General features: G+C 38.9%; 1 protein-coding gene across 9 annotated transcripts in view; it reads right to left on the reverse strand.

Moving 5' to 3' along the window:
• The window catches only part of rbfox1 (RNA binding fox-1 homolog 1), a 1,151,227-nt gene that overhangs the window by 555,272 nt on the left and 573,541 nt on the right, over positions 1-22,414 (reverse strand). The window lies entirely within an intron of this gene.

Below are 22,414 nucleotides of genomic sequence, written 5' to 3' on the forward strand. Positions count from 1 at the left end.
TAACTGAAAGAGTTCATGGTAAATTGTTTCAATCAATTCATGTGCCTATTTGCACAATTGCTTGGTTTTGGTTCCCAAAGAGAAATCAGGCCAGTGTGTAAAGTGGATCGCTGCTCCGTGTGGGATAATTTCTTCCTGCGCTCTAAGGTTAAAGTTACTGCCTTGAGTTCTGAACCTAACTTTTCTGTTACCAATGTAAATAATATCAGCCATATACATCACCCATCACAATGGATCACATGGTCTACGCAAGCAGTATTTCTTCGATAAAAGGTCAAAACAGGCAAAGTCATTGCTTAAAATCAGAATTCTCAGACAGATCCATAATTAATTTCTGCCTATAATCAAGAATCTTCAGAGCCCAGATATCATTTATTATTCTCCAAAAATGATCAAGGCTGGCATTTCACACTCCATATTAATAACCCAAGTTCATGTTGATAGGCTATTATACCCAAAAACTCATTCTTAGTGGGCATAGCTCAATGCAATATACAGTCTCAACAACACATTGCATTCTACATTTGAAATTCATTCCATTGAAGTCAATGAGTTAGATTTCAGAGGCAGAGTACAACACTTGTACATAATGCATTTAGCACTACTGAACTGACTGGCAATAAATTTCCAGGCAATAAATCCCTAAATGTTGTATTCATTCTCCATACATTTTCAACAAAAGACAAATATAAATGTATATGATGTATGCATGCATTCTTTGCATCTTCTAACTTTCAATACAATCATAAGTTTTCTCATAACCATTTAGACTTTGTTGAACATATTCAATTAAATAAATTGTATGGCATATTTGCCTGTAGAGTCACTGCAAAACAAAGTTGTTCAACAGCTTTGGCATTTGCATAGAATTGTCAGATTAGATGCCAAGCAGAAACCTCATTCAATTATTGAAATGTTCTTTGTGCTGGAATTGTGATTCATTCTGTCTTTAGATGATAATATTTGAGCATTGAGGACCAAGGTTTGTCCCCATTGAATATTGCCTGTCTTTTGAAATGGAACATTCACCATTTTAAATATGGAAATATTGCAAAACAGTCCAATCTCTTCTGTCCATCAAATATTATTTCATACTTCTGGGCTGGAATATACATTGGAAATCCCACCCAGTTGAGGACACATCAAGTTCCTGGGCTTCATAGGAGTATCTTTCATTCAGCATTTCATAGATGCAAATAGGCAATGGGAAATAAGGGATGAGAATTTACAACATTATGTATAGTTACATTACTTGGGTCTGAAGTAGTGTTTATAAATGCCTTCACTAAACCCGTTCTAGCATTTCATGGACTTAACAATTATGGCTTAAAATTTCCCAGTAACAAGAAACCTTTACCTTTTCTATACCCTTCTTCTCATGCCTGTGCTTGCTATCTGCTCGGTTCTCAAATACCTTCAGTGGCTCTTCCAAGTGGCAACTTCTCTGGCTGAGCAAGCTCCAACCTCAGTGAGTCCTGAGCAGCAAAAGGCCTTCGAGATATGAATTACATCATTTGGCAGGACAAATCCCCACCACAGAAATGCTGGATTAGAACTGCTAAATAATGTCCCTGATTTGGCTAGCTAGAAAAATTATCAAAAGGTGAACACTTCTAATACTCAGAAACAGTAAAGAATACTTAATATTATTGAAAATTAATCAAACTATTACAACAATAAAAAATTAAAGTTAAAAAATAAAGACCTTTATGTCAGCTCAGTTAATTAACCTTCCTCCCTCCCTGCTATTCCTCTCTATTGAAATGAATGGAGTCACTGATCCTCTGCCAGTCAAAATCAATTACAGGCCGAAAGGACGTATTTCCCAATGCAAATGATGAAGAACTACAGGTGAAAATGGAGACAAAACCCTCTGTGAGCACCTATCAGGATGTACAGGACCTCCACATTCCCATGAGAGTTGTAAATCTCTGGAAATTTAAGGGAGGTGGAGGAGAAGGAGGGTCGACAATTTAGATGGAAAATGCCACCATTTCTCAGGAAAATCCAGGCCATTAAAATTTTTCAGTCACAGAACATTTGGGACACAACCAAAATATAGCTGGAAATATATAGCAGCTTCCTCAGCCTTTGGAGAAAGACAAAAAAAAAAATCAGATTTTCACATGGAAACCCCATGTAGAAACATTTTTCAGCTGCTGAGAATGAAGCTGAATGTTTAGCAATCGAATTTACTGCCAGTTTTTTTTAATTTTGAGGCTATTCCTTGGTACCTTTCATCCCGACAAATGTTGCTCATAAAACATTTACATCGGCAGCAGGCTTGAAATAGTATCTTTAACAATTTGAATCTGTACATTTTAACACCATTGTTTTCGCTGTTTTCTTGGGGGTAGGCGTAAAGATCCTTAGGACCATTACACATTTAATTCCCTATTAACAATGAGACAATATTGCAATATTAAAATTTTGAATCAGAATCAGGTTTATTATCACTGACATATGTCATGAAATTTGTTGTTTTGCGGCAGCACTACAATGCAAGACATAAAAATTACTATAACTTAGAAAAATAAATAAATAGTGCGAAAGAGGAATAATGAGGTAGTGTTCATGGCTTCATGGATTTTTAAGAAATCTGATGGTGGAGGGGAAGAAGCTGTTCCTAAAACAATGAGTTTGGGTCTTCAGTCTCCTGTACCTCCTCCCCAATGGTAGTAATGTGACGAAGGCATGTCCCAGATGGTGAGGGTCCTTAGTGACGGATGCCATTTTTGTGTATAATATTTAATTATTAAATACATAATTTAACAATCTGAATATCCACTTATAGAAAAAATAGGTCCATATGACCCAAGGAGGAAATATTTTAATTAGCACTTGTTTATTCAGTTAGGAAAGTCTACACCCATAGAAGAATGTTGAGGATTGAATTTCTATATAACTCCCTGATTCTAAACTCTTTAGCCAGGGAATACATCTTCTCTGTGAATACAGAGAAGAATTTTGTAAGCCTCAATGAGATCATGCCTTGTTCTTTTAAACTCTTGATAATACAGGCCTAATCTACTCCATCTCTCTTCATGTGACAAACCCATCATCCCTGGAACTAGTCTGGTGAATCTTTGTTGTATTCCATTTATCACAAGAGTATCCCTTCTTAGGTGGGGAGACGAAAGCTGAACACAATACTCCAGGTGTGGTCTCACTAAGACTCTCTTGCAGTGAGACAACTTTACTCATCCATGTAAATCCTCTGGTAATAAAGATTGGCATAGCATTTTTCTTTCTCAGAAAAATATCTTGAGCAGGATCCAAGAGACAGAAGATCAATGCCTCAAACTCCACAGCCACAGGCCATTTAAGGTCGGTTCCCTTTAGCTCAACAAAGTGAGTCTCAACTTTCTTGTTGGGAAATAGCACACTTCCCTCCCCCACCTGCCAATCACTCTTCACCTGGATTACCTATTGATTGCTAGTTCTTGTCTCACCCCTCCACCTCACCTCTTTATACTGGCTATCTCCCCTCTATTCTTTCAGTCTAGATGAATGGTCTCAACCCGAAATGTCAACTGTCCATTTCACTCCGCAGATGCTGCCTTGACCCCCTGAGTTGCTCCAGCAGCTTATTTTTTTTTGCTCCAGATTCTAGCACCTGCAGTCTCTTGTCTCTTGTGTCTACACTTCAGTACAATCGCCCATGCCATTCATGAACTTTGTTCAGGTGAAGCCAAAATGTGTGTTGCATGACACTGTATTTACCCAACAGCCTCTGGATCTTTGTACATCAATCTCATAAAGGACCCAGAACAAATTCAGCCAATGAATTTCTTTGTGTAGAGTACTGTTTCTGAATGTAGTGTGAAAACACTTATTGTCAAACATTTTTCAGGCCCTCGAATCATCTTATTCCCCAACGCAAATCTCTTTTACCCTATTTTCCACATTTATCTGTGTACTAGATATGGCTGATCATCCCTGAAACCACCATCCACTTCCAGCTCATGATAATGAGGCACAGAGGTGGAAAAAGTCATTACCATGCACTGCAGCAAATGTACAGGAAGCAAACTAAAACCATCAGATAACAATCAGAAAATAGCTCCAAGTAAATTTGCTTGGTTTGAAAAGGAAAAATAACAACATGGTTTTTGAAGGTGAATTTTAATGGAAAGGGACAGTATCTGACAAATACATACAGTGCTTAGTCAAACATGTTATCAGTAAAAATAGAGATGAACAGAGTAGACAAAAAAACAAAAATCAAATAAGAATTGCAGATGCTGGTAATCTGAAATAAAAAAAACAGAAAATGCTGGAAACACTCAGCAGGCCAGGCAACATCCGAGGAAAGCAAAATGGAGTTAATGTTTTAGGATGGAGATCCTTTGTCAGAACTGGGAATAACAATTTCCCAGTTCAGATGAAGGGCCTCAGACCTAAAATGTTAATTCTGTTCCTTTTTTCATGGTGCTGCCTGACCTGTTGAGTGTCTCCAGCCTTTTCTATTTTGTTTTTGATATTTCCAGCATCGGCATTTTTTTTTTGTAATTTTCATTGACCCCTAGTTTACTTTAGCTGGGTTGTCTAGAACATCAATTAGCCCTTTCAAGCTCTCTGAGAATTTTGTACATCTCAGTAAGATCACCTCCCATCCTTTCAAACCCCGTAAAGTATAGATCCAGTCTACTTAATTTCTCCTCATAGGACAACACCCAGCCTTCTGATCCAGAAATAAATATGGTGGATCTTCACTTCCCCTATTGTATGTATATCCTTCCTTAGGTCGGGAGACAAGAACTGTGGAAAATATTCCAGGTGCAGTGTCACCATGCTCATATATAATTGCAGCAAGATACCTTTAACCTTTTCTAAAATATTTATTTAAAGATAGTTTCTAGGCTTACTTAATCTTTAATGAGTCGCAACATTTGATTGCCTATCAGTTTCCCTTGAATATCCCTGACTCGAGGGTCTCAAACCCTGAAACGTTAACTCTCATTCTCTTTCCACAGACCTGATTAGCATTTCCAGCCTTCTCTGATCTTTTTTTTAAACTTTTAGAACCAAGGATCAAAGTCTCAAAATAAGGGGTTGGCCATTCAGGACAGAGGTGAAAAGAAGTGCAGAGGATAATCCTCTATCCAGAGGATAGTGCATCTTTAAAATTCTCTGTCCAAGAGGGCTGAATTGCTGAGTATATTTGAGACCAAGATCAACAGATTTTTGCCTTGTAAGTGAACCAAGGGATGTGGAGTTAGTGCAGGAGTGTGAAACTGAAGTAAAAGATCAAATGTGACCTCATTGAGCAAGCACAATGGGCCAAATAGTCTACTCCTGATTCTGTTTCTTGTTCCTACAATGTGATGGTTTCCATCCCAGGAAGCAGGTAAGAACATTGCAAAAGTCTTAGACATAATCTTCCAAACCTTTCTTGATTCAGAAATACTCCTTAGTTTGGAAAATTGGAAATATAACTTCATCATTTTGGAAAGATGAGAGAGGGAGGAAATGGAACATGCAGATATTTTTAGTCTAACTTCTGCTGTGCAAGAAATATTGGAACTTATAATTAAGGACAAAATGACTGAGGACTTTTGGAAATTTGAGCTGATTAGGGGACCAAATATGAATCTTACAGGGAAGGTCATACCCAAAGAAACACAATGAACATTTCAAGGTTGTCACAAAAAAAGCAGACTGGAGAAAGTATATGGATGTAGTTTATATGGACTGCCAGAAAATATTTGATAAGGTCTCACATAAGGGACTATTAACCAAAATTAAAGTAAAATTATTGACCTGGTTGGGTGATTAATTAAGTGGTAGAAGACAGAGTCAGGGGAAAATGGGCATGTAGTTGAATGGAAGGAAATGACTAGTGTGTCCCACAAGGACCTGTACTGGGGCCTCAGCTATTCACTGTATTTATTAATGCCTTAAATAACACAATGGAGAGCTGTATATCCAGGTTTGCCAATGACATGAAGATTGGTGGCATAGTAAGTAACGTAGACAGGAGAATAAATTTACAAAGAGACATTGATAGATTAACTGAGTGGGCAAAACTGTGGCAGATGGATTTCCACACAGCTAAGTGTGAGGTGATCCATTTCAGACCAAACTTTTAATTCAATACATTTATGGGAAAAAAAAACATTTGACGCATATCAGCTATAAAACTTAAGTTTGAGTGTGGATCTTTTTCATTTGTTTTAAAATAATTAATATAATTCTATAACGTGCAGGGCATGAATACAGTATGGTGACATAAATGCAATGACATGAGTGCCTTTTATATGATGAAAACATGGCAAAACAGTGATGATCCAAAGAGGTGTGGGAATCCATGAACACCGCTCTCAAAAAAAAATTGCCAAAAAGAAATCCAAAAGATTGACGGAATGCCAGCCTTTATAAGTAGATAACTATCAGGAAAAAAAAGGGGATTGTTGCACAAAGTCCTGATTAGAGCATTCCTGGTGTAATGTGAGCAGTTCTGGGCAGTGTGAGTTACAGAGGATTTACTGACCTTGGAATAGGAATAGCATAGATTCACCAGCATGTTTCCAGGATTCCAAGAGTTAAATTGCAATGAATGACTACATAAACCTCTGCAACAGAAAAGGCTAAGGGCTGATTTGAACGAGCAGTTTGGAGCCAGATCATTCAGGAAACAGTTCTTTGTGCATAGTTTGGGAGAAGCATGGAACTCGATCCTACAGCTAAAATAGTAATGTTAGTTCCATTGATGATTTCAAAATCAACGATTGGTTTTTCATTGCCAAAGGATATTAAGGGTTATGCGGCTAAGGAGGGGAAATCGATTTAGGATAGAATAACCACGATCTCACTCACTGGTGCTCAACGACCTGAAATAGTATTCACATTTGATGTTGTTCCTGTTTCCATGCATGATGAGCACAGAACATTACGTGGACCATGCCAATTTTCAGTGTGATGTCAAATAAGAATTGTGGAGACTGACATCACTATCTGCCTATCTTACTTATGTATGCATCAATGAACAATGCATGCATTGCCATGCCAAATGATTTATTAAGTACACAAGTCATGCAAAGATGCACTTATGATTTGCATAACAAAGTGGAAAAAAAATCAACACAACTGATACATTGACTCAAACAACTCTAAGGTCAACCTGACACATTAACTCTGTTGTCTCTCTGCAGATTCTGTCTGACTTGCTAAGTGTTTCTGGCACTTTTTATTTTAACACAATTTCATGGTCCTTGTATTTACAGACATACACGAATCAAGACAAATATGCAACTTTAATTGTACAGCAGAGCTATATAAAGGAGCAGGACTTCTAACTACAGGGAAGCCGATAAGCTGAGATACCCAAGTTCAATGAAAATGGAACAAGCAGAACCAAAGAGCCACTCAGCAAAGGAAAATACTTATCAACTCTGTAACATAAAGACTTGGAGCATTATTGTTATAAAGCTAAAAATTAACATTTAAACTTGATGCATAAAAAGGTGTCAACATTGCATGAATGGAGACTTGCTACTCCTCTTCATATCAGAAATAAACTGATGCTGCTGTGTACAAGTAAATAAAAAATTATATATAAAGCAATGTAAGATTACGGGTGAATTTAAATCTGTCTGACTTACAGATTTACCCACCACGTTTCTGCTCCATTGGAGCTGATCTTCTAAACCGGAGGGATCTTTCTTTAAATATGCAGGTTGGGTTCCAAAGGCATCAGTGATTTCACTACAAATGTCACTCCCTACCATGTGAATTTAGAAACCAATAGCAGTTCCGCTCCTTGGGGTTTCATGTGGACGGTTAGCTTTGTCCTTGGCCAAGGCTCTCATTTACCATGATCACAGAACCCTTGTGAACCTGCCTCCCTGCAATTTATATAAACAAGGCGACTCTTCCCTTGCTCTTGGTACAAAGCCTTCTTTCACCCGATATTCCATTTTCAACACTTTCAGGAGAGCCATTGTCTGAACACATGCCAATGAGGATCCAGAAGAGAAAATCTCACCCAGGCCCCAATTCAGAAAATTTCCACTCTGAATTAAAATTTAGGCATTTGTATTTGGAAGAGTTTAAGTACCCTCTCACCATTCCTCTAACAAAACTAATAAATAATTCTTACAACTTGACTAATAATACGCATTCTGATTTCCACAGATATTTTGACCATCTCACAACATTATTATTATTTCAATTGACATGGTGTAAAAAATATCACTTAAGTTTGATAGTTGCTATTTCTTCTGATCCATGCCCCTTTGCAGAAAATTCTAGAAAACTAATGATTTGAATTCACATTTCATTGTGTGCTAGCTTGTTCTTGGCTTTCTCTTACTGGATCAATACTTCTATTCTGCCCAGAGACATAGATATCTATGGTCACTGGGGGATATTAGCTGGATGTGGCCAGCTCACAGAGCTTAACAAAAGCCAGCAAGATCTCTTCATTGAGTGCTACAGTATTTTGTCAATAGAGGTGATAATGTCAGATTGGAAGATCAGAGCCAGAAGGAACAAATGTGTGAATATTTTTTTCTCCTGTCTTTGTATCTAACTTAAAATAATGACTTAAGCTCCCTGAGATCCATTAGTTTGGGCTCGTGGTTCAACAGAGAACCTAAGTGATGGTTTATTAGATACAAATTAAGATAGTATTCTCCTGAGTCATGAAAGGTTTACTGAACACATTAATTGTAGTATAAGCTTTGGAGAGTTTCATGTATCTAATTTCCTTGTGAATGTAACCTTGGCCTTTGCATTATTCACAGCCCAAATAACTTTAACATTTCTATTAGACACAAGCTTAATACAAGGATTCTCTCCATGCAGCAGCAATAAAGGATTAAATAGGGAGACAGAATAAAAATATTGTACAGTTGACTCCAGAAAATCATCCATCTGATCAAAGCACAATTTTCAGACATGCCAAATTATTTCCCATTCAATTTCATGACAGAGAATCCTTTATCAAACCATGCAAATATTAAATTAATATCCACACAATGTTCCCAACTTTTAAATGCTTTATTGCACTGAAACATTAAATATTATTTGTCAAGAAAATCAATCACCTCCTTGTACATCACTCATGTTAAAATTCTATTTATTATCACAAAATGATTGGTTCCAAATTAGATTCAGTTGCGAGCATGACTGCTTAAATGGGCTGAGCTACAAGAGCTGATCATTCAATTATAAGCCACCTTCAGAAATCATGATCAAATGATAATACTTCTTGACCAATTTGTTATACACTTACTAAGGTCCAACTGCATTGATATAAAATACCACCATTGTGCAGCATTTTTACCTGCCAGAAACAACTAGAGTTCAATTACTTATTGATTAGTTTGCCAATCAAGCACAGCTGCAAGTTTAGTGTTGAGTGGTGATAATCACCTCCATAAGCAGTTTGAGTAGTTTCTCTTAGGGTTATGCCTGTATCATGCAACTTCTAATGGAGATTACACAACTTGGTGAATATCATCCGAGTTCTCAACTGAGTACTTGTGCCCTTTGCAAATCAGGTTTTTTTGACATCCGAGTGTAAACTGACAAAGTCATCAGTGAGGCAAGCTTGCTTAAGAATCAATGGCCCAGTGTATCCTGACGGCGAGCCAATGTTTCTGTTAAGGAATGCCAGGCAGCTGCACAATTCCTCACAGTAGCGCAGATAAATGAAATGCCCTGGAGAACAGATGCAGGCACTTCTGGGCTCCCAACCCAACTATGGATTCACCATCCAGTCCAGAGATGTTGCATACAGTCCTGAGCCCAGGGATTGAATAAAGGGCATCTGGCCCTCCAGATGCCAACCATACTACAGCCCCGTTCATTTCAAAGAGGTCACTGAACTAATTTTTTTTAAAAATGAAGATAAGTATTTGTAGTGTCATAGAGTAATACAGCATGGAAACAGGCCCTTCGGCCCAACTGACTCCTGCAAACCATGGCACCCACCAAACTAGTCCCATTTGCCTGCATTAGGGCTGTATTTCTCAAAACCCCTCCTATCCATGTACTTATCCAAATGTCTCTTGAACATTTGCACCTGTTTTGACCACTTTCTCTGGCGGTTCATTCGATATACACACCACCTCTGTGTGAAGAAGTTGCCTCTCTAGTCCCTTTTAAATCTTTCACCTCTCACCTAAAACCTATGCCCTCTTAAGTTCCCCTTCCCTGGGAAAAAAGTTTATGTGCATTCATCCTATCTATGCCCCTCATGATTTTATATGCCTCTATAAGGTCACCCCTCAACCTCCGACGCTCCAAGAAATAAAGATCTAGTCTGCCCAACCTCTCCCTATGACTCAGGCCCTCGAGTCCTGGCCGCATCCTTGTAAATCTTCTCTGCACCCTCTCCAGGTTAATGATGTCAAAGGCCTTGCTAAAGTCCATATAGACAACTTCCATTGCTTTCCTTTATTTTGGTTAATATATTTAATTAATTTCCACAACTTAAAAAAGGGTTTATATATTTTTTATTCTTTTAATTGTTAATTTATAATGTCTATTTTATTAACAATTATTGAGGTTTTTCCACTGTTTCAAAGTGGCCCTGACTATTGTGGTCAGATAGGCCTCAGGTATTTGAGGGTCAGGGCCTTTCATTCTGTTGCCTGTATTCCAGTTGCCAATCAAGCTGCTCTGCTTGTGGACGAGGCACAGCAGTGACTACAGAAGATTGCAAGGAGCAGGCAGCCACAAAGAGTAGGTATACAGTAAGCATGGAGTCAGCACAGGGGGTGAGTGCAAGGTTTAGGCGGTATCCATCTGAACACACTGATTCACTTCACTGGGTAAACTTCATTAGCAATGGTTATGGCAAGATGCCCTTGTTCAAACCATACAATATTTCCAGATGTAACAATACATCGTAATGAATATGCTACATTTCCTGACATCAATGCTGCATCTAGCTTAATTTATGCTAATTTACTTTTACTTATTCCTTACATTCTAAACTTTTTACAGCCTTTTGATGAATCTGAGAGCCTTCAGAGCAATTTACTTTTGCAAGACAGCAGAGCTTGTGTCTTGCGTATAATTATTTTCTAAGTCTCCTCCTGTCTGAACCAGAGACAAACCAAAATCTTCTCAATACAAGAGTAAGAAAAATTTAGAAATTTTCAACCTGATATTGCTGAAATAAAACATATTTTCGTACTTGGAGACCGAGTTCCAAGCCATCATCATTGGCCTCACACTTGACAGCCACAGGACCAAGGTCCTCTACCAACATGTCCCCATTGGGTAAGGGTTTGGCAAGACCCTGGAAAACAAGGAACTCTTCTCATTTCTTGGTAGTCATCCCTCAGTGAAGACAAATCCTGATGATAAAACCCACCATTGGCTTCAGTGCAGTAGTACAGCCTCTGGTCAATCGATGGAAAGATTAAAGATTCAAATCTCAGACCTGGAATAAAACTCAATGTGGTCTCCTGCAAAAGCCTCCAAATGTACTGGAAGGATAAGCGACAACCACCTCCGTCAATGAGGCCACAGTTATACTCAATTGGCTCTGTTGGGCAAGCCAGGTTGTTCATGTGCCCAACACCACACTTTAGAAAGAGACACCAAAAAAGGCACTTTATTCTGAGCTTTACCATTAGATTATCAACTTCTCCCTAATGCATGGGGAAGTGCTCTAAAAGGCCAAGCAAGGATCTGCCCTATTTACCTTGATCAACATTGTGCCTTCTACCAACACTGAGCTAAACTTAACAATAACACCCAGAAAAAGAACTCCAAGCCCTGGGTTCAGTCCCTCATATATTGCCCATGGGCAGATGTCATTGCCTGACAGTGACATTGAGGAAAACTTGAAACCAAAGCCTGAGAAACAAGTTCCAAGCCTAGGCAACAATCCTTGCCCACATCCTTGCCCAGTTTCACACCCTGCTGCTGACAGCTTGAAATCAGCACCTGAAAATTACCCTGCCATCTTGCGTCAAATGCCTCATCCATTCCCTGGCTGGGTGTCTATCTAACAGAGTCATCATCCACTGACACTGTGTCAAACTGACCTGGGTAAAGTACTGAGCCATTTCAGTGTGGCAGAGCCCAGCCCAAATGTTTCTGCTAAATGTACACCATTCCCAAACCAGATGTATATAGTCAGGTCGACTCTAAATCCTTAACTTGAAATTCTAATCTGTTTTCTGGAAAAATAGAGGTGGCAAAAATCCTCCTTCAGATTATAATTTGGAGTTTGAATTAAGAAATAATGAATCAAAATATATCCTCAAGCTGCTGAATCTTTCAAAGTATCACAACAAACCAGTTCGCTAGGAGCTAGATTACTTCTAGTCAGTGGCAAAACAGACCTGCTGCACCAAACGGTTATTCTATGCTCCTCGCCTTTTCAATGTCCATTTGGTCATTGAAAATTAACTTTCAATTTGTTTCAGTGCTATTATTTGTCAATCCAATGAGTTTTAGGAAAGGATAAGCAATAGGAAATTATTTTAAAGGTTTTTTAAATATAAAAATGCCTTAAAGAATTATAATCTTTACTTGCTATTTTTACTTCATATTTTTCCTGTCATTTGCATTGTTGAAAACAAAATCATTATCTTTTATTCACAAAATTGGATCAATGTTGAAATCTTACTACTTCAGTACTAATTTTGATTCCATTCGCATAGATTTTTGTTATCACTTTAGTTTGGCACATTTCCCTTTTATGTAAATTTGTTTTCAAGTAATCAGTTCAATTTTCACTGCGGCTAATTCACAATGGGCTGAATCTTGCTAGAAAATGCCAGTAGTTTCATGGCAGACTGCCAGTATTTACTCACATTAATACAAGCAAGTTTGGAACCTGACACAGAATGCACAAGCTCATTCATTTCAATGGAGGTTTTATAGCTGCAAGGAAAAAGGGCAAGAATAAGGAAAGTTACTTTTTTTATATTATTTATGTTTGCAGCAATGTTCTAATCATCAATGATTGTAGGTGTTTTTAATATATATTTTTAAATTTTAATAATTTGCTAATGCTCCTTATTGCCTGAGACAATTTTGTGTTCTAGGTAAATTAATCTAGTGCAATACCTAACTGCTAAACATAATTAAGTCCTTTCTGTGTGGGTAGCACAGTTCTTTTCCACATCATCCCTGTGTATGTCATATGTGTGCACAGTGACCACCTGGCATGTGTATGGCACATGTCCACAATGACCACATAGCATGTGCAGTGATATCAAACATTGCATGATTCACATTTTGATATCACTTGTGTAAAATTCATATGCAGATCCATGAACTGTGAACAGCATGGGTCAGTATCAAAAGGAAGCAGGCCTTTACTGCAGATTTATTGTGACTTAAAAGGGGTCCTTCCTGTCCTAGCTCTCCAATGGTGATGTATTTTTAGTGTCAATCTTTTAGCATGTATGTATCCTCAGAATTTCAATAGCTGTTCACTTGGGATGCATACTTAGACAAACATTAACTGATGCTGGAAGATAATCAACTCAGTGAAAGATTCATTTTGTTCTGCCCAAACTTGTTGGTCTTCCAGTGTAAAGAAATGCCCTTACACTGGAAGACCAAGGTACAGTAGTGTGCGCTGAGGGATGCACTAAATTCTACTTATTCTTGCTTAGAAATCACAGAAAGATAACAGAATGGAAAGAGGCCACTTGGCTCATCAAGAGCAATCCAGCTGGATGCATTCTTCTGCCCTCTCTTCATGGCCCTGCAATTTATTTTCCTTTCAAAATGCTCTGCAGTGAAGTGATAATAATCTCATTAAATTGATCCTGGAACAGACATAGACAAATAAAAGAAACAAATGTAGTTATAATCCCTCACAAGCATTGCTCACTTCCACGATGCCTTTCCCACCCCAACAAAATAATCCCATACTCCACATACCAACCCCCCACCTCCCCCAACAAAATTACAGGTTCAATGTGACTACTAAACTCAGGTTGAACGAGCACACAGTTGCCTTTTCTCTTATGGACTACCAACAAAAGTTGAAGAAACCAACAAATTTGCCTTTTGAAAGGGTAATTTTTTTAATCAATTCCTCTTTGTCATGTACAAAAAGGAAATGGTCTTGTTGCATCTCTATTTAACATAAAGGGAAACCAATAATTACATTCCTAATTAACCTAAAATGATGGGATAAGGTCATTACTGTGTCACATAATTATAAATCCTTTAACATTTTGCTAAAATCACAAGGATAACAGCGGAATAACAAAACCATTTTTAATGATTATTTAATAATTGATGACAGTGCATGAATAATCAAGCCTAAATCTCCACTGATGTTGCACAACTACTGTCTGTATTTGACAAAATTTTGCAAATTAATTCTTAGCAAATGTAGAATTTTTAACAGGCAATCAATCATCTCATGGATATTGATGTGAAACACAGGCTGAAAATGGAGGCCCATCTCATAATTTCTTTCTTTAGGGCTCAAAGCCATTTAGCACAAGGAGTTTAGAGGATATCTGAAGTGTCAGCTCGAGTTATCAAATTTGTTAAGCAGGCCCTAGTTTACTTCCATTGTTCCTAATACAATTTGTTTAACAAGTAATAAGAAGATCTGCCATTAATTGACTACAGCTACAGTGACCCCACTGACAAATGACAAGTTGCATTTAAGTTATGTTTACCATCTGGCATCATATTATGTATGAGATAAAGCTTGTAATTATTTTTGTACTGAAAGGGATCTTTAATAATTGAATGAAATTAACTCTTGCAAGACCAAGCTATTTTATACCCTCCTGATACTTTGTTGCCACCATTCAGCTGGTCATAACTTCTCCAAAACGCCATATTACTTTCACATTCTCTTCATTTCATTAAATACCATCCTGTATATATATTTGATGGAACTGTTAAGGATATTATAATATTCACAAAATTTGGTACGGTACCGCATTTGATATAGAGGAAATCGCTTGTCTCGCGAATGGTTTAGAACATAAATTGTGCAGCTGTTGTCTGACAGGATGAACAGATGTGGAGGCAGTCTGTAATCAGTAAAGGAAACTCAGTATCCCAAGTGGGTTAGAAAATGGAAAAAAATATATTTTGAGTAAAGAGTTGAGCAAAAATGAAGGCTGATTTCCATGTTCTTGTTGTCATTTACCTTGCTCATCATTTGTTACTGTTGTCTTACAATCTGCCTCTTAAACTCTAGGTGGGGGAGAAAATCTAATACTGATTTCTTACCACACAAAATATGGGTGAACAAAATATCTTCCTCACAAAACTACAAAAGAGGAAGGCCATTATCCAATGCCTCACTTAAATGGGGATATGGATATAAGAGTTAGGGTTAGGATGCTACACTGTGTTAGAATATCAATTCAATTTCGGAATATTTAGCAAAAGAATCAAAGTCAGCATGAGAAACATATTTTCTGGCAACACCTTATGATTGGAAATGTACTGGGAAAGGTGATGCTGGCAGAGTCAACAATAATTTTTTTCAGGTGTTTTGTATATATACTTGAAAGCAAAAAAATGACACGACTACAAAGGGCAGAGGAACTTGACTAATTAAGTAGCCCTTAGAAAGATCTGGAAAAAGCATGATGGATTGAATGGCCTCCTTAACTTGTGGCTTCTTCTTAGGCACTCCATCAAGGTTCAGGACTTATTTCCACTCCACTCTGGGTTCCGAGATGTTGTTGAAGTCAATGTGGGAACCACAGACCCAGATATAAGTGGAGCAGGAGCTGTTTATTAGGTGGCTTGTTGGAAAGCGATGTGCTCTTTCCTCCATTTATGCTGGGCTTTTATACACTTCCCAATGAAGGGACTTCATTCCATCCCAAATGTTGCTTCTCCATTTTGAATAGTCATGGGGTAGGGTTTCCCACGAGTTATACTTTTTCAAAAAGATTCTGAGAACATCCTCCAATTGTCTTCTCTGATTCCCACCCCAACCCCCAACACCATCACCCCCGTCGCATCAAGCCCCATTTCAAGAGTCTGGGCTTAGATATGTAAACAATGCGGCCTGTCCATTGGAGCTTCCCTTTTGGGGCTGTCCACGAGTGTCCTGATGTTCTGGGTACCAAACTCCATATTGAGGAGTGGAACATGTACATGCGTGACTTTTTTTAAATGTGGGATGGCACTGCACATCAGCTGGCACATGGATTTGATAGAGCAAGATCTTGGTCCAGGCACAAGGGGTCCAAGACAACTGGAGACCAGGCTCCATTGTGGGGACATTAACACACACAAAGCAATGGGTATGTGTTAGAGCACCCTTGGCACATACTCACGTACACAGGTGGGATCAAGCACAGATACTCTTGCCTACTTCCTCCTCTTTGCAACCCCTCACATATCCCCTCCTTAATTTCTCTCAACCTTGATGCTCCCTCTCCCTGAAACTCCCGACCATTAGTGTCACTCCATGACCTAAGCCCCTCCTACTTTTTCTCAGACTTCTCTCTCCAAAGCCTTCCTCTCCCCTCCCTCAGTCTTGCACCATACTGCTTGCTCCCCTCCCTTCTCCATGCACACTTCCCCCTCTCCTTCAACTATCCGTCCACTCTGGACTGTCACACTTCCCTATACACGCATTCACGTGCCCTCTCACACACAAACTCAAAACTTCTATCCTCACTGCAAGATCCAAAGTGATTTGTGACACTAGAAAGAGAAGAAAACCTTCTGAAAATATTGAGTATCGTGTCTATTAATTAGTTGTGACTTTTTCAAACAACTATAATTGTGATAAATTGAAAGTAGTGCATGGGTCAATTCTTCCTGACTGAAAAGCTTTCATTTCCTGTTACATGTGGCTATGTATACATTAGTTTAAAGAAACTGAAGCAGGTTTAATGCTGAAGTACCTGTCGGGTCCTTCACATTGGATGTTTGGTTGTTTTGAACATTTAGGAAAATAAGGTCATAAAATATTGTATTAAGGATTGTAGTATGGAGATGGTCACTTGCATCAGGAGATTCTATTTTTTCTTTAACTAAGTCTCCCATCCCGTACAACCATTGCCTGCCTCCTCCACTCAGCTGAGGGATGAGGCTGGGGATGGTGAGACGGATCTACACCAGTAACCTTCTCTTGCCACTGCTGCTCTCATGGCCCTTCGACTCTGGGTCTTCCCGCTTCTCTACTTCCAGCACCAGCTGCTGTCTTTGAATGGCATGCATGTGCAGACAATGAAATCTCCACTGCTGTGTATTGTAAGGAGCCCCTAGACTGATTCAGGCAACAGAAATCTCACCTTCAGCAGACCAGTGGTTATTACCCACAATGGTGCTGACACTTGGACGATTCCCATTGTATCCTTGCTGAGCTGCTACACTTGGAAGGTACACCAGTGTGCGGAGCTGTGAGATGGTGGCCCTTGCCCCTCAGGATAACTCCCTGTGTGTAGTGTGGGCTGCTGAACGTGTTTGTCAGTGCAGACTCTCTGAGGATAAAGGAATCATGTGTGCTTCTCGAAACTGCAGACATACACTGTGAGGAAGTTGTTCTTGTGATGCACAATCACGTGCACTTTGAGGGAGTGGGAACCTTTCCTGTTCGTATAAAGCTTTGAGTTCTTGTGGGGATTCATTATGTACACACAAGTGCAGTCAGTGACAAATCCCAGTGTCTGAGATGCCATCTGTTTCTCACTGAAATCAACATAGAAGAAATTGTTTCCTCCTGATTAAAGAGGTTGCTATATTAGAGAAATTACCCAAGGAGACATGGCAAAAATCTGCTGTGGTTATTTGGAAAAATCCCATAGAGAGGACGTCAATGGGACCTTAACCCCATGGAGACAGAGGTCGAGGCATGAGAGCATGGCCAGAGATTTTCCACAGCACTTCACATGCTTTGAGGACTGCAGTGAGCTCTATCGTTTCACCATCAACTGTATATTCTGGGATGTTAGAGTTCACAATTAAATGGAGGCATGCCCAAGACAAATGAAGCCATTTTCTAGTCCTTTTGGAAGATTTCAGATAGTTTTTAAAAATCACATTTCATGTGATCACAAGTCTCGTTGAGACTTTGGTTAGAGATGTGCAAGTCAGCCCACAGCTAAAACGGCACTGGTACCTTTAGCGTGCCCAATCTTTAATGCCTCACTTCTGATAAAGATAGCAAGGGTGTGCAGCAAAATAACCCCCTTCATTTTCTCTCCTCCATTCATATTATTTCCATTGGGTGAAGTGATTAATGTATGTTTCCAATTCCCTGAATGTGAGAGCACAGGTACAGTTATAATTCAAGCAATCTATCAACAGGATTGCAAAGTAGAAATACTTATGAATGTATACAAAACTGTGGTTAGATCACAGGAAGAATAGTGTGTATAGTTGCAGGTGCCTCTTTAGGGTGCAAGGACATCATTGCAGTCAAGAATTCACCAGAATTGTGTGATGGATGAAAATCTATCAGCTGGAAATTCATCCTTGGTCAGTAATGCCTAAGGCACTATACAGTGGAGTCAGCACAATGTAATCTGCCTTCAGAATTCATTCCATTGAAGTCAATGCAAAGAGCAATTAGCTCATGCCACTGCATAGCACATTTGCCAATACAGACCGGGGATGAGCTCCCAAGTAAATAGCAATGAGGACAGATGTGAGATAACAGGATTATTTCCATTGCAGCACAGAATACTAAGAGGAAATTTAATTTGAAGTTTTTAAATTTTAGTAAAGTTTTGATAGAGCAAAATGCAAAAACTATTTCCTCCGGTCATGGAATCAATGACATGGTGTCACAAATAGAATAGATTCACCAGGAAAGTGAGAAGAGAAGTTGGTAACAAGGATCTTCCTTCAGATTGTTGTTTAAACATGAAATGCTTTGCTGAAAGGAATAGCCTAGGTAAAGGCCATCTACATTTAAAGGAAAAGTTGTTAAATTCTCAAAGCACAGAAAAATGCAGAGCTGCAGGAGGAGAGTTGGATCGTCGGAATGTTTGCTCTAGCCAAGAACTGAAAGGGAAATGGTGGGCTTGATACTTTTTCTTATCCTGTGAACCTTTTGTGATATGACACATACAATTACAGCAGTGGTCTCCAGATTAACGTTCCTGTCTGATTTTACCCCTTCACGGTCCATTGCCATCCACATCAATTGTGATAAACCCACCACCAAACTAATTAACCCAACATGACCATGACTCAGTAATTGCCCTTTTATTGCCTTTCTTGTATCTGCACTATATGGCATAGCCTAAGTGTAAAGAATTATGTCATTCTAGGGTTAATAATCATAGGTCTTGCTTTCAATTATTTTACAAGTTTTGACTATAACCTTTGGTTTAAAATAATTACCAATGATGATGGCCAAAGCTGTGGACTGATATATTGATTTAAAGACCCAGTATGATTGTAACTGTTGGCTGTCATCAATGTTAGCACATTGTAAGGTATACAGCTGGAAGTAGTGAAACAGAAGCAAACTTTTTAAAATTTTTATTGCCGAATAAGCCTCCCAAGTTTCATGTACATGTCTGTCCCTATTTGCAAATTACAACATACTTACAACAAAGCACAAGGATGAATGGTTTCATGATTTAATTGAAAATGTATTTTTTGGGGAGTGGAGAGTCAAGCAAATGTTCTTTCTTCCCCTATAATTACGACATCAAACACATGTTGCAATGATGCTTACACAATATTCTAATTTGTTGCAGGATAGAATATTTCAGTTCCAAACCAGACCACTCTGCCAGACATTGCTTAATAAAGTCCTCAACTCTTGTCCCTCTAAACCATTCAGGTAGATGTTCGGCAGTTTCCAGGCAAGATTTTCAGCCTCATTTTCTCTATATCCTGTGATATTTTACACATGCAAAGTACAAGATGAGGAAGGAAGTTAAAGTTGAGTAAATCCATTCAGGCCATTGCAGTCTATTCACCCAGGAGAGTACAGGGTCCTTTGTCTGCATTCATGGACATCTGCTCCATACCTTAATCACCTTTTGAGTCAAAAATAAAGCTCCTGGCAATCAATCTTATATTTCCCTACAGCTAGCTTTGAATCATGACCCAAGCATAAATGGAGTAGCTTTTCTTATGAGATAACTGGCTCTCTATGGTCCTTTGCATCATGGGAACTTGCAATGTAGCTGTCTCTCTATTTTGTTTCACTCTGTCCATTGGGAATGTGGTGTAAGGATTCATCCCAGCACTACGAGTCTTGATGACATCCCGGATATGGCACGGCAAACTAGGATTTGTCTCTGGTGAGGAGCTTGGTATGATCCTGTAGCACTGTGTTATAAACAAGGCATGGTAGCACAGCAGTTACGTTATTGCACTAGCAGCCAGAGCTCTAGACCACTTCTCCAGACACCAATGTTTGAATCCCACCGCAGCAGATAGGATGTAGGATTATTCTAATTGAGTGATTAAATAAATCTGGAATTAAAACTAATCTCAGTAACTATAACCATGAAACTACCATCTGGTTCACTAATATCCCTCAGGGAAGGCAGTGTGCCACTCTTTCCTGCCCTAAAAGAGACTGCAGACTCACCAATGTGGTTGATTCTCAACTGCCTCCTCAGTTCAGGGGCAATAAATGACAGTATTTCAGTGACGTCTACAAATGAAATTGAGAGTGTCCTTTGACAACACAGTTAGGCGTTTGATTTAAGCTCAGTTTATAGTTCCTGCAGGTGGCATAGCTCACTGAAGTAAAACTGACTGACACATTGTTCTCAATAAATATGAGGAGATATACTCACTGGGGATGCTTCATGTGGATGGCATCCTGCATGCGACACTTCTTCTTGCACTTGCTCATGTTTTCCTGTCTGCTCCTCCATGAGCTATGATCTCAATAGCAGAAATATCAGATCACCTGACATAACTGCAATATCTCAGATGCAGGGGAAGACCTGCTGTAAGGATGGGATCCTATTTAATCCTATTATCCTATGTCTACAATGCCCTGAACACCCAATCCCATCAGAAATGTGCACACATTCTCTGACTGTGTTACTGGACCTTTAACTGCCTGTAAAATGAAAATATTTTCGCTGCATACCTGGGCCTTATAATGAATACTCAATTTATTTCCACATTCTGAACTAGAATGGATGTTATAGACTTACTTCCTGTCATACACCCCAGTGTTTGCCTATTTTGGGTCATTGGTTCAAGTAAGTCACTTGAGATCATTTTCAACTCTGGTTATCTTGAGCAATCCATCTCCTTTGTATGGTGTAGTTTATCTTCACTCCTCCCCACCAACAAATCTGAATGACTTCCCACTGACATCTTCATATTCTACTCAGGTCTCTTGATAGGAGGTAGCAAATCACTCTCATTCCCTTGTAATAATCAGGTCATGAAATCATACATTTATCTGCCATGAGCACTCAATTGGATTTTCAGTAGGTAAGGGGAAAATCTTGCTATCTTATGTTACAGGTTTCTTTCAATTCAATGTCTGTTCATATAAAGGCAAGTTTGTCAGGTGGGAAACCAGGAACTGTGGATGAGCAGGGAGTTTTCAGAATCAAAGTGCAGAAAATATTCAAAGAGAGTAAAAATAAATTTAATAGCCAGCAGAATGCTGGTCTTTGTTTAAAGGCAAGAATGCAATGGAGTAAAATTTATACTGATGATAGAACTCCACTTGGACCTCATCTGGATTATTGCGTTCATTTCTGAGCATGACATCCGAGGAAGGATGGGGGTGATCTAACAGAGGTGCTTAAAACAATTTTATGTTTTTTTTAAATTTCATAGCGAGTGGACCCCACGGCTCATTTAGTTCCCATTCCCAACTGCCATTCAGATTGATTGGATGCAGAGCATGGTTAAGAATTGATCACATCGGTGGATCTGCAGTCATATCGAGACCAAACCTGGTAAGGATAGCTCATTTTCTTTTCTAAAGAGATTAGTGAATGAGAAGGGATTTTAATCCCAGTTGCTGTGGTGGGTTAACCGTCTGTCTCGTGAATCCATGCTACCAAAGATAATGAATTAGGGGGAGGAATAGGAGTAGACCATTTAGCCTCTTGAACTGGGTCCGCCATGCAACAAAAATATGGCAGATCTGATTGTAACCTCAATACCACATTCCCGTCCCACCTTGAGTAACCTTTCTTATCAAGAATGTCTATTCACTGTAGCAATCAGTTACTTTTTAAACGGGGCAGAGTGAGAATATTTCTTCTGGTGAAAAGGAGCAAAACAAAATGGGAGCCAGGGGATTCAGGTTGGTACCAGAGAGTGTTTCTTTGTACAAAGAGTGATGGAAATTGGGAACATACTCCTTCTAAAACATTGCTGAATGTACGTCAATGAAAATTCTAAAGCTGTGACTAATAGATGTAGCAAAATAGAGCAGATTAAAATAAAATACACGCAGCCATGATCAACAATGCAACATAAGAAATAGAACCAGGAATAGACTACTTCATCCTTCATACCTATCCTGCCATTGATCATGGCTAATTTA

The sequence above is a fragment of the Pristis pectinata genome, chromosome 8, assembly GCF_009764475.1.
Source record: "Pristis pectinata isolate sPriPec2 chromosome 8, sPriPec2.1.pri, whole genome shotgun sequence".
Lineage (NCBI taxonomy): Eukaryota > Metazoa > Chordata > Chondrichthyes > Rhinopristiformes > Pristidae > Pristis > Pristis pectinata.